The 13756-nt window shown below is 44.1% G+C and overlaps 1 protein-coding gene across 1 annotated transcript in view; it reads left to right on the top strand.

Annotated features, from left to right (window-relative positions):
- FYB1 (FYN binding protein 1) overlaps positions 1-13756 on the top strand; it is a gene marked incomplete at its 3' end in the record, with an annotated part of 246374 nt that overhangs the window by 30194 nt on the left and 202424 nt on the right. The gene's annotated exons all lie outside the window — the stretch shown is intronic.

The following is a 13756-nucleotide window of genomic DNA, read 5'->3' as shown; positions in this document are numbered from 1 at the left end:
GGTCTCAGGTGCTCACACACGCCACCAGCGGCGCGATCACGCAACCGCTCTCTAGCCCGTCAACTAAGCAACAGGTCAGGCGGCTGCTATGGCTGACGGGAACCCGACAATCGATGCAGGGACTGACAGAAGGTGGTGTGCTGTTGTAAATACGGTGCACCACTCATTTGTCACTGATTGAAACAGGGCTCCCATGTTCCTGCTATTTCGGAACACGAGAGCCCTGTTTCCATCCACCAAATCTGGCCTCCACACAGTTAGAATCACCCCCTAGGTACACATTTAACCCTTTGATCGCCCCTGGTGTTAACTCCTTCCCTGACAGTGTCATTATTACAGTAACAGTGCATATTTTTAGCACTGATTACTGTAGTAATGTCACTGGTACCCTCAAAAGGGTCAAAAATGTAAGTTAGGTGTCTAATCTGTCCGCTGCAATGTCGCAGTCCCGCTAAAAATCGCAGATCGCCGCCATTTATATAAAAAAAATAATAATAAAAATGACATAAATCTTTTCCCTAGTTTATAGGTGCGATAACTTTTGCGCAAAACAATCAAAACTTATTGTGATTTTTGTTACCAAAAATATGTAGCAGAATACAAATTGGCCAAAAATGATGAAAAAAATGTGATTTGTTAATAGTAGAAGGTGAAAAATACTGCTTTTTTTTTCAAAATTGTTGCACTTTTTTTGATTATAGCGCATAATCAAAAAATAGCAGAAGTGATCAAATAAAAAAAAAAGGAAAAAAAACAGTGTTGATTTTATTTGGGTACAGCGTCGCAGAACCACTCAGTTGTCAGTTAAAGTAACGGGGTGCTGAATCGCAAAAAATGGCCTGGTCATTAAATCCTTTTGGTCCAGAAGTGATTAAGGCCTCTTTTACACAATTGAACTGATCAGGTCCGCGTGTCCGTTTTTTCAGGCGGACCTGATCAGGCCACCTATTCTACTCTGCAGGGAGGCGGATGTCAGCGGACATGTGTCTGCTGACACCTGTCTGGCATCCGATCCGACAAGATCCGCTGAAAACAAATGGGTGGGGATACGTTTGCCATCCATCCAGCGGGTCAGATGGGATGGGATCTCCCCATAGAGGAGAGCAGGACACTGACTGGTCCGTCTCTGCACAGTGAGCGGAGACGGACCTGTCATCCACTTGCTCACTAGCGGGGATCAACGGAGCAATCCCCACTGAGCTAGCAGAGTCTACCTACAGGTAAGCCTATAATAAGACTTACCTGTAGGTAAAATGAATATCTCCTAAACCTGCATGGTTTAGGAGATATTCACCCTGCATGCAGCCACTGACACCAGATAACTCCGAACCTTCAGAGCTCCTTACCGGCTCCTTGACGTAAAGTGACATTGTCACTTAGAGCTGTCTGAACAGAGCACACCCTTAAATGATAGCTGCCTTATTTAGCACCTGACATCCAATAATGTTCCAATAATGTTCCTGATCTGATATCATGGTGCAGAAAAAAAATCATTTAAAAAAGGATCAAGGGACAGCTTGATTGCACCTAAAATCCTGTAGCCCTCATGCTGGCGTTCTGAAAATCTAACTGTACATATCCAGCGGGAAATGTAAACCTGTCTCTCTTCACCTAAAACGAACAAAGTATTTGTGGTATTCCGCTTTAAAAAAAAAACATTTTTACCTAATGATATATCACGGTTTAATGCACTGTCACATGTTGTTATTCAAATCCACCACTTAGCGGCAGAAGTACAAAGATGCTGCAGACTCTATGTGGTTAGAAGAGGAAAAAAAAAAAACTTAACCAATCTAAGAACAACGTGAGCACCTTCATGCCATAAATGTTATATCCCTAAATATACTTTTTTTTATAAAATTCTGTTTTTTTCTAATCTGGAAATATGCCCGTATGCTATACAAGTGTTTAAGCAAGCACCAGCGTATACCCTAGTACAGCCGTGCACAATCATTCATGTCTGTGGGTGGCTGTATGCAGCACCAGGAATTTACGTTGCATGGTCTCAGGCACCCATGTGAAAGAGTCTTAACTTACATGAGCCTAAAAAAAAAAAAAATAAAAAACTGAAAAAAAAAAACATCCACAGAGAGCTAACACTTGTGTTCTGAGCTTACCTTAACCACTTGTCTACCAAGGTATGTTTAAAAACAACATGGTAGACAAGTGGTTAAATCAAGCTTACAGCTGCTGCAGCTTTGAGCTTGGTACTAGGACTGAATATATACAGTATTCCCACGCTTAGGACAGTGTTTCTCAACTCCGGTCCTCAGAGCACACTAACAGGCCAGATTTTAAATATTACCTTGGGGAGATGCAGACTAGAATACTGCAATCACTGAGCAGCAAATGATATCACCTGTGATGTATTTCAGTTTTCTTGCAAACCTGGCCTGTTAGTGGGTCCTGAGGACCGGAGTTGAGAAACACTGGCTTAGGATATTAACCAATGTGAATTAACCAAACCATCAGTTGCTGCTCTATTAGGATACTGTACCCTTAAATTACATGCAAATACACAGCCTTTGTCAATGCCCTGTGGGAGTGAAACGCGTCAGTGACCGTGGGTGGTGACGTCATTTTCGTCCGATGAGAAGCAAACTTCCGGTTTGGTATTTTGCTTGCATTTCGTCATGTAAAAGTGAGTGTAACTGATTTTGACTTGTTAATTATTTTAATAATTGGAATTACACTATTTGGATCTCTTTTGCATTCCTTTTTATGTCTGCTTATGAATATAAATACTGCGTTACGGCAAACCACTTTGCGACCGTAACCAGCAAGGAGGACTACGAATTCCAGCATATCAAGGATAATATTAAGCACTTGAGACTCTTATTATATAGGAGTCCACACCAGTTGGTGAGTGAGTGGGGACTCTGAAGGGGAACACAAATAAAACTTTATTTAAAGAGACAACACTTGGCACTTTAAAAAATTGCAAGATTGACTATCACATTCTGCATGTATGAAGATACAAGGAAATGGACTAACTTTGAATGACACATATCATTTATTTATTTATTCTTTATTTCACATAATTTCACATAATTAGCTTTTTCAATTGTTTATTGTAAAATGGGTTTCACTGTTTATTGCAAATGTATTCATCACAAATCCAAAAGTGGGAATCCACTTTTATGTAACCAGGTAGCGTTAAAAAACACCTTTACATAGTTAGTCAGGATGAAAAATGACACAAGTCCATCAAGTTCAACCAATAAAAAATAAAAATAAAAATCATACAATCCCATACCCACAGTTGATCCAGAGGAAGGTGAAAAACCCCAGCAAAAGCATGATCCAATTTTCTCCAGCGGGGTGAAAAAATTCCTTCCTGATTCCCCGAGAGGCAATCGGATATTCCCTCAATCAACTTTACCTATAAATATTAGTACCTTTGCATGAGCCTGGTAGTGGCTTTAAGAATCAGTGAAGGGCTTTCGGGTTAAATGTGATCACCTTTATGGTGCTCTCAAAGGACGCCCTTCTTCCCCATGTGGGAAACACGCTCTGTGTTTTAAACTGTGCATTGGGGCTCTCAACCGGCACCCAACTGCAATAGCAGCCCCCAAGCTGTGTACACAGGTTCCCAGGCTCACAGTGAACTCCCCATGAGTCTCAGATGCTCCTCCATGCAGATTGAGTTAGATGGGTTACAGTCCCTGGCTGTGTATCAGCCAATCCCGATCTTCTTTGCCTGTTGCCAAGGTTGGACTTTTCCTAGGCTGCAGCAGCTGCCAATGAATTCCCTCTTTGCTCTCCTTGTGTGTTCTTCTCTCTCTTTCTCCCTATGCTCTTTGCCAGTGCAGGGAGGAAGCAATAGTCTACCGGTGGAGGAGTGCTCTGTCTGGGGGCTTAAAGGGGCCACTGGCAGATGCTATACATGTGAATTATCGCAACTTAATACGGTGAATTGGCCTTGAAGCTTACGAATGCGTTTGCAAGTGTGTGCTAACAAACCCCTGCTTTTAACGCGTACTGTCAGACAGGTTAATTCAGTTGGTAAGCAGACTGGTTGGTAAGTTGAGCTGGGAATTTTTCTGGTTTTGTCTTGCATGCGTCGCCCTTCCATGTGCTCAATGCTGTAAAGGCCACTTATAGGTGGGCCATTTTGTTTGTTACTGTGAATTGGGCCCTAATGAAAATTGCAGATATAAAAAGACTGAAAACAACTTTGGAACTTATTTTAAAGTGGACCTTTCATGTAAATAGAAAGGCAAGGTCCTCTTTTACTCACATTCCCTCCACCCTACATATGGCTTCTGATGCACTTCTGCAGTGGGCTCAAGCCCATTCTCTTTCTCGCTGGGCTCAGGCCCATTCTCAGACTCAACAGGAAGGAAGATAAACTCCCTCTTAGACAGTTGCCTTGGGAAGAAGTGTACCCATTGGAAGATGTCCCCCATATTACTGTTCTCTAGCAATTCAAAATTTGGAATTTACCCTCACTCTTATTCCCCATGACACTGGTTATAAAGACAAAAAAAAAATTGTCTTTAGTTAGTTTAGTTCTTCAAACAAACTTTATTTTCAATGGATTTTTTTTACTTTTTTAAATTAATTTGCATGTGAGGAGTGGGGGGAAAGTGGGCCTTTTTAATGGTAGTAAACCACAAAAAAAATAAGAAATTAGGCCCCTGCAGGATACGCTCATAATGTGCTGGTATGCACTGCATACTCACCTTAAAACAAAGCCCTCCCGTGGCACGCTGTCCTTCCAGGTTCGGGAGCATAAGCTGCTTGAATGGCCAACCTGCGGTGATGTCACTCCACGTGGGAGTTACGGCCACAGCACAAACCACTAAATGGATGGCACCATCCATTCAGAGCACAGCATGTATGTCCTGTTAACGTCACTGGCTGCTACTGAAGTAAATATCTACAATTTATACTGTGCTTATCATAGGCTTACCTGTAGGTATAAATCACAAAGCGGACTTTACTACTGCTTTAACCTGGGTACACACTGGGAGTTTTTTTTTTTTTCATTCAACCGGAGAGCTGAACGAAAAAAGAACTCAGATTCCTTCATCTACACAAGCAAGGTGGATACAGGAATCTCCCCTGCTGTGCTATTGTATTCTGACAGCAGGGACTGTTGGAGGTTTGTGTCCTTAAGTGGGAGACCTTGCGGTTGTGCAACAGGACCCATACAAAAGGAGGTATCTTGGATTTTCTCATACTTTAGTGCTTAGGGATGAATTGGGCTTTGAAAAACAATGAGATTACCAAACCGGAATGAATGCAGTCTCACAAAGACTTTCAGGCACTCTAGCTGTAAATTATAAGAATTATAATATCCCATTTCTTTGAAAGAAACACAAAAAACAAATCTAAAGTTTACAGTCTCATGTTACAATCTCCATAAAAGCAACTAAAACGTATATACTGTACATTAGCACAGGGGCCTATACAGTATCTCACAAAAGTGAGTACACCCCTCACATTTTTGTAAATATTTTATTATATCTTTTCATGTGACAACACTGAAGAAATTACACTTTGCTGCAATGCAAAGTAGTGAGTGTAAAGCTTGTATTACAGTGTAAATTTGCTGTCCCCTCAAAATAACTCAACACACAGCCATTAATGTCTAAACCGCTGGCAACAAAAGTGAGTACACCCCTAAGTGAAAATGTTCAAATTGGACCCAAAGTGTCTATATTTTGTGTGGTCACTATTTTTTTCCAGCACTGCCTTAATCCTCTTGGGCATGGAGTTCACCAGAGCTGCACAGGTTGCCACTGGAGTCCTCTTCCACTCCTCCATGACGACATCATGGAGCTGGTGGATGTTAGAGATCTTGCACTCCTCCACCTTCCATTTGAGAATGCCCCACAGATGCTCAATAGGGTTTAGGTCTGGAGACATGCTTGGCCAGTCCATCACCTTTACCCTCAGCTTCTTTAGCAAGGCAGTGGTCATCTTGGAGGTGTGTTTGGGATTGTTATCATGTTGGAATGCTGCCCTGCGGCTCAGTCTCTGAAGGGAGGAGATCATTCTTTGCTTTAGTATGTCACAGTACATGCTGGCTTCATGGTTCCCTCAATGAACTGTAGCTCCCCAGTCCTGGCAGAACTCATGCAGTCCCAGGCCATGACATTCCCACCACCATGCTAGATTGTAGACAAGACACACCTGTCTTTGTACTCCGCACCTGGTTGCCTCCACACACGCTTGATACCATTGGAACCAAATAGGTTTATCTTAGGGTTTATCAGACCACAGGACATGGTTTCAGTAATCCATGTCCTTAGTCTGCTTGTCTTAAGCAAACTGTTTGTGGGCTTTCTTGTGCATCATCTTTAGAAGAGGCTTTATTCTGGGATGACAGCCATGCAGACCAATTTGATGCAGTGTGCAGTGTATGGTTTGAGCACTGACAGGCTGACTGCCTGTGACGGAACAGGACACCCCTGACTGGGTATCTCCACCAAGAAGCTGCTTCCTAAGCTCTGGAACACGAGACCCTAGAATCTGGCTATAGTTACCCCAAGAACTAGACAGTAACAGTTTTGGAGTCAACCAGAAAAAACTGTTTATTCAAACACAGGCACAAAGAGGTATACACTGTGGGACAACAACCCCCCCCCCCCTTCCCCTTAGCAGCCAATCCACATACACATATACATCCCATAATTGATTGATCTTAAGGCAGACAGAAACAACAGAACAGTGGGATACAGGTACTTAACAATAACAAACCCCACCCACTTCACTATCTTGCAAGGGTCTATGAGACATTCCTACAATATTCTAGCAATCTATAAAAGTCAAACCGTTCATCTTCACATATTTCCTGAGGGACACTGTTCAGAAATATTATTATCCCAAGTGAAAGAGCTCCTCACTCTTTCAACACAAACCACACATATAGAACCCAGGATAACAGGGGTAACACGAAATTCGGTGTGGTTGTTCAGCGAGTCTGATTAGTGCAGACCCGACTGGGGTTCTTGGTCACCCTGTGCCCCTAATAGACACAGGGTGACTTACACATAAGAGAGGCCAGGGAAGCTGGACAAGGAGTTTCCTGACCGCTCTAAAGTAATCTGGGTTCCACAAGCCCCCCCACCCAAAGTGACTCCTGTCACACTGCCCACCCCTTCAACCTCTGCAGCAATGCTGGCAGTACGCATACGTCTATTTCCCAAAGACACCCTCTGGATATGATGCTGAGAACATGCACTCTTTGGTCGACTGTGGCGAGGCCTGAGTGGAACCTGTCCTATTAAACTGCTGTAAGTCTTGGCTACCGTGCTTTAGCTCAGTTTCAGGGTCTTGCCAATAGTCTTATAGCCTAGGCCATCTTTATGTAGAGCAAAAATTCTTTTTTTCAGATCCTCAGAGAGTTCTTTGCCATGAGGTGCCATGTTGAACTTCCAGTGACCAGTATGAGAGAGTGAGAGGGATAACACCAAATTTAACATACCTGCTCCCCATTCACACCTGAGACCTTGTAACACTAACAAGGAACACAACACTGTTTTCACTTAAGGGTGTACTCACTTTTGTTGCCAGTGGTTTAGAGATTAATGGCTGTGTGTTGAGTTATTTTGAGGGGACAGCGAATTTACACTGTTATACAAGCTGCACACTCACTACTTTACATTGTAGCAAAGTGTCATTTATTCAGTGTTGTCACAGGAAAAGATATAACAAAATATTTACAAAAATGTGAGGGGTGTACTCACTTTTGTGAGATACTGTATGTTTTGATATATAGTTAATGGATTGTTCATGAAGACTTTCACACTACAATAAGGTATTTTACAATTCATGTGTGTCATATGTGACCAGGATACGCTATAATAGCGGAATCCAAACTGTGGCCCGTGGGCCGGATGCGACAATTTGCTTGCATTTACCCGGCCCTTGTGGAACTATTCCTTCCTCTGATATGAGACACTATTCCTTCCACTTACAAAAACAGTGGGGCATAATTCCTCCCACTGATATAAATAATGGAACACTATTCCTCTCACTAACACCCATAATGGGGCACTATTCCTCCCACTGACACCAATGATGGGGCACTATTCCTCTCACTAACACCAATAATGGGGCACTATTCCTCCCACTGACACCAATTATGGCGTACTATTCCTCCCATTGACACCAATGATGGGTCACTAGTTCTCCTACTGACACCAATGATGGGGCACTGTTCATCCCACTGACACAAATGATAGGTCACTAATACTCCCACTGACACAAATGATAGGATGATAGGTCAATATTACTCCCACTGACGCCAATGATGGGGCACTATTTCCCCCACTGAGGCCAATGATGCGTCACTATTCCTCCCACTGACACAAATTATGGCACACTTTTCCTCCCACTTACAGCAATAATGGGTCACTAGTACACCCACTGACACCAATGACAGGGCACTGTTCCTCCTACTGACACAAATGATAAGTCACTATTACTCCCACTGACGCCAATGATGGGGCACTATTTCTTCCACTGACGCCAACAATGGGGAAATATTCCTCCCAACAACACCAACAGTTGGGCATAGTTCCTTCGACTGATGCCACCATAAGGGCACTACTCCTTCCACTGGCATCAAGAATGGGAGATTATTCCTTACACTAATACCAGTGATGGGGCACTATAACTTCTTTTACTGACCACAGACTCTATATAATTTTACTCCCACTGACTACCAAAACTTGAGACTTTATTTCTTCCCTCTGACGCTGGGGTATTTTATTATTATTTTTTTTTTTGTTTTCATTTAATCTTTATTTATAAGTTTATAATTTTGTAAACAAAAATTGCAAACAAACAAATGGAGCATTTAGAGGAATAAAACAAATCCAAATTGGCAGCAGTCATGGAACACATAATAAAGTCCAGCAAACCATCCAACTTAGAGGGTATTAAGGCAGAGAGCACAACATAACTAATGCTGTAACATATGAAAACTAACAATAATATACTGCCCCAGGGAAACCAACGTGTCTCAAAACCGATGGTGACTCGGTACCCATGACTTGGGCATAAGAAAAGATAGCAGTGGGAGAAATTACAGGGAGGGAGAGAGGTGAGGAAGGGAGGGCAGGGGAATAGGGAGACAAGGGGGAGAAAAGGAAGGGTAACAAAAAAGCACTCTACTGTAAAGTACTTTTAGTTATGCAGGAAAGATATCGGAGGATACGGTCTAGTCTGTCTTAGACAGTCAACCTCCCTTTGAGGTCAATGGCCTAAGATAGTTCTGACAGTGTCAAGTGTAGGGGATGGGTTAGATGGAGCTGTTTGAGATCCTGGCAGGGTTTTCCCGTTGTAATAAATCCACGTGGCCCAGATACTATAAAACTCATTGTGACAATTCTTACATGTCACCATCCATTCCTCTGTAGCCATGATATCATTTATGAGGCGAATCCAATCTACCTGGCTAGGAATTTGGGACTTCTTCCTGAATATGAGACTCAATCGCCTAGCCGCGTTTAGACGATGAGGCCACACCAACTTGCGGTTATGGCTGAGAGTGATGGAGGGTATATGAAGCAAAAGCTCCAACGGGGAATCAGGCAAGTCAATGTCCAAGATCAATTTATTTATGATCTAATGTCTTGCCAGTAGGGTTGCAGCCTGGGGCATTCCCACCAAATGTGTAGGAATGTGCCCGGTGCCCACACCCCTGCCAGCAAGCATAAGACCAAGCTGGGTAGATTCTAGCTGGCTCAGAGGGAACCGTATACCAGCAAGTGAGTAATTTAAAACCATTGCATTTTTGTATCCACAGAGCTGGTGTGGGTGAGGCGGTAAAGATGGTCAAAGCCGTATGTGTAAAGTGTGACCGTGTGAATAAAGCTTTGGACCCTTTTGAACAATCCTTGGTGTGCTGATGAAATTTCTCCACTCAAATTGTTCTCTTAGGGCAGCCAAGGGTAGCAGTCCCTGGTCTTGTAAAAATCTGCCACAACTCACCTCCCCATAAGCTGCCCAGGAACAAAAAAAAGGAGAAATGTTCTCCCCAGAGTGAACCAAGGGAAGCCTACCAAGGGAGCAAGAGGGGAGCCTTGAGGGGCTAGTTGTTCTAAATTATTTAAAGCATCCTATAATTTCAGGGCATGAGTGGAAGTGGGAGAGGTAAATTCAGATAGCCCTCTATGCTCCTGGGAGGAGTGAAGGATCATGAGAGGTTATGGTCAGCCAACAATTTAGTGGACATATGGTGCCAGTCCAATATCTGTTGCAGGGCAATCACCTCATAATATTTGCAAATGACAGGCACACCCATGCCTTCCATGCCTTAGGGTGTTGCAAGATGCAAAGAGCCAAATGTTGGCTTCGCCCATGCTAGATGTATTTTAAGAACATACTGTTGAAGGTTGAGAAGAAGGACCTAGGTAAAGAGGTGGGCACCATTTGCAAGTAAAAAAGAATTTGAGGCAACACATTTATCTTAAAGACACTGACTCCGCCTATCTATGAAAAGGTTGTACGGTCCTAACTTTAAAAATCCCCTCATATGGTAGAAAGCAGTGGAGCATAGTTACAGGTTAACAGCTGGAAACAATGGGAAGGAAGATAGACCCCCAGGTACTTCAGAGAGGTATGACACCAGGTGAAGGAGAACGAGGATTGCAGCTGTGTACGCAAACCAGGAGGTATATTCAGAGGCAGAATTTCTGATTTACTATGATTCATTTTAAAATTTGAGAGCGAATTGAAGCCCTGAAGCTCTACCATGATGTTGGGGAGAGAGATCAATGGATAAGAAATGTAGAATAGGACATCATCTGCGTAAGCAAACAGTTTATGATCCATTGGCCTCACACAAAATCCTTTAATATCAGAAATCATGCGTATTTTATCAAGCAGTGGCTCGAGGGTAAAGGCAAAAATGAGGGGGGGCAGAGGGCACCCCTGCCTCATTCCATTGCAGATGGAAAATGGACTGGAGAGGACGCCGTTCACCTTAACCCGAGACTCTGGGATGCTATAAAGTGACGCTATCCATGGGAGCATATTGGGAGCGAGGCCTAACCTGGCAAGTACCACCCAGAGGTACACCCAATCCACCCTATCGAATGCCTTTTCGGCGTCTGTAGAAAGCAGGAAACAGGGTGGATGGTCAGCTTGCGACCAGACCCAGTGGATCAGCTGGATCGCCCGATTAGAATGTACCTTGCTTCCCTCCCAGCGATAAACCCTGTTTGGTCAGGGTGGAATACTGTTGGCAGGATGGGTTTAAAGCAGTTGGTTAAAATTCTCGCTAGTGTTTTAATATCAGTATTTAAAAGCGATATTGGTCTGTAGTTACTGGGGATAGAGTGTGGTCTTTGGGGGCCACTGTAATATGTGCAAGCAACGCCTCCTTGGGAACAATAGTGCCTGATGCCAGAGAATTAAAATAGGCACATATCAGACTGAAAAGGAGTGGGTGGAACATACAATAGTATGCACTATTTATTTGGATGGGCTACAAATGCACTCGACTGTGAAAAAAGTACTGCAAGCACTACTTTTTGAAATGCACTGGTCTATTCTACTTGCCTCTTCACTTTGCCTGCTGCTGCCTGTGCTATGGAAGTGTACCTGCCTTATGCATCTCCTCAAGGGTTATATGTGGGGTACTAAGGGAAGGGTAGGAACATGTAATGAAACATATGTTAGAGGAAATTTAAAAAAAAATGTGAGGTTCAACTAGTCATTTTCTTTTATCCTTGGGTGCAGGGCCGGTGCTTCCACTAGACAAACTAGGCAGCCGTCTAGGGTGCATTGCCACCTAGGGGCACAGCCAGGAGTCGGCACTCTCTCTCCACTATGAATGATTATTGTGAGCTGAGGGGAGAGGTGGCGGTAGGGGAGGAAGAAGGGACAGAGAAAGATGCCAGGTGTCTTGGGCAGTGGCGGAACCATCAGGCCCTGGCTTTCCACCATTGTTTGAGGGGCCCCAAGAGGCAGGAATGGAGCCAACCAGAATGCTGCCTGCATGATGATCCTCTTCAGCTGGAGCTGAACGGCCTTAACCCCAGGCAGAAAGTGACTCTCTGCACTGAGCTGGTAGGCAGCGGTTCATTTCCCTGGGTAGGTATTAAGCAGGGAGCGGAGGAGAGCTGAACCTGAGCCGGAGCTCGGCACTGGAGGGCAGAACCTTTACTGGGGCATAAGCGACGAGGCACCAGAATAGTCTGAGGAGGTTGGTGATGAAGGACATGCGAAGCTCTCTGACTGCTGCTTTTCCCTCCACCAGGAGCCAGTTGGAGCTGTGGTGAGCAATGTGGTCCAGGAAAGAAGCGTCCTGGGAGAAGGAATCAGCAGGATCACTGTGAAGGAGGGCAGAGTGGGGACCACTCTCTTCATACCGCCCAGTTAGTGTCCCCAGAACAGGGTTTGGGGTCCCTGGGTGTTACATGGAGCATCCCTGGTATGAAAGGGAATCGGGGTCACCAGGTGTGCCATGGGGAATCAGAGTCACCAGGTGTGACATAGAGGATAGGGGTCACCGGGTGTAACAGGAGTTCGGGGTCACCAGGTGTGCCATGAGGAATTGGGGTCCCCGGGTGTGCCATGGGGGATTGGGGTCCCCAAGTGTGACACGGAGGAACATCAGGGTCCCCAGGTGTGACATGGAGGAACATCAGGATCCCCAACTATGACATGGAAAAACATCAGGGTCTGACATAGAGGAACATTGGGGTCATGACAGCATGACATGGAGGAACACGGGGGTCGCTGGGTGTGACATGGAGGAACATCAGGGTCAGTGGGTATGACAGCATGACATGGAGGAATATTGGGGTCCAAGGGTGTGACATGGAAAAACATCAAAGTCCCTGGGTGTGACAAGGAGGGACATTAGGGTCCCCGGGTGCGACATGGAGGGTCACTGGGTATAAAAGCATAACATGGAGGAACCATCAGATCAGGATCACTGGGTATGACCTAGAGGAGTTTTTAACCCCTTTCCTTTTTTTTTTTTTTGGGGGGGGCGCAAGTAGCTGGTCTTGCCTAGGGCGTAAAATAGTCTAGCACCGGCCCTGCTTGGGTGGTACAGAAGCTCTTTTAATGGACATGGTTCCAGACCTCCAAGAAATGGCTGGTACTTCTGGGTATAGGGCACATGTAATACTACTCCTGCCTCCCCCTAATTTATTGCTTGGTGTCTAGTTGGCCACCCTCCAGGCTTGAGTGCTGTCGCATAAGGACCAGGGAGGATTTATTTTTTTGCCTTGTATATATTTAGCCTTTTTGAAGTTTCGGGTACAGGCTACAAACCATTTTTGCTTATTTTCCACTGCAGAATACTCAGCAACAGAATGATGAATGTAAAAAATGAGGCAGATTTCTTTACATTGTTTGTACAACACTGCAATGGTGTCTTGCATGTGGTTTCCTTTAGGTCTGCAGGAATTGTTGCAGGAACTGAGCATTTTAGTTTCCCTTTCAGCTTCCCTTTATTAAGCCAGTTCCTATTTAAACAATGCCACCGTATGAGAAGAGTAATTGTTTCTCACTTGGCAACCGGCTAGCACTGCTCTCAATATAAAACAAGAAACTACCTGGAATACACCAATACAATCTTTCCTGTTACCTGATTTTGTCTTCCACCATTGCTGCACTTCAGCATTACTGCACATGTAAGTAGCAATTTAAGTAGACATCTAAGTTAGTAATAAGCTAATTATTACATCATTTTTGTTTCTTTGTTTGATTACTACATTGTAGTAGCGGCAAACCAAGCGCAAATGCTATCTATGTGGCTGCTGTGAGGCCAGATAGGTAGCAT

The sequence above is a fragment of the Pelophylax lessonae genome (assembly GCF_965119305.1).
Source record: "Pelophylax lessonae genome assembly, chromosome: 1".
In the NCBI taxonomy this organism is placed as follows: Eukaryota; Metazoa; Chordata; class Amphibia; order Anura; family Ranidae; genus Pelophylax; species Pelophylax lessonae.
The sequence above is the reverse complement of the archived record's forward strand: the minus strand, read 5'-3'. Positions and strand labels throughout refer to the sequence as shown.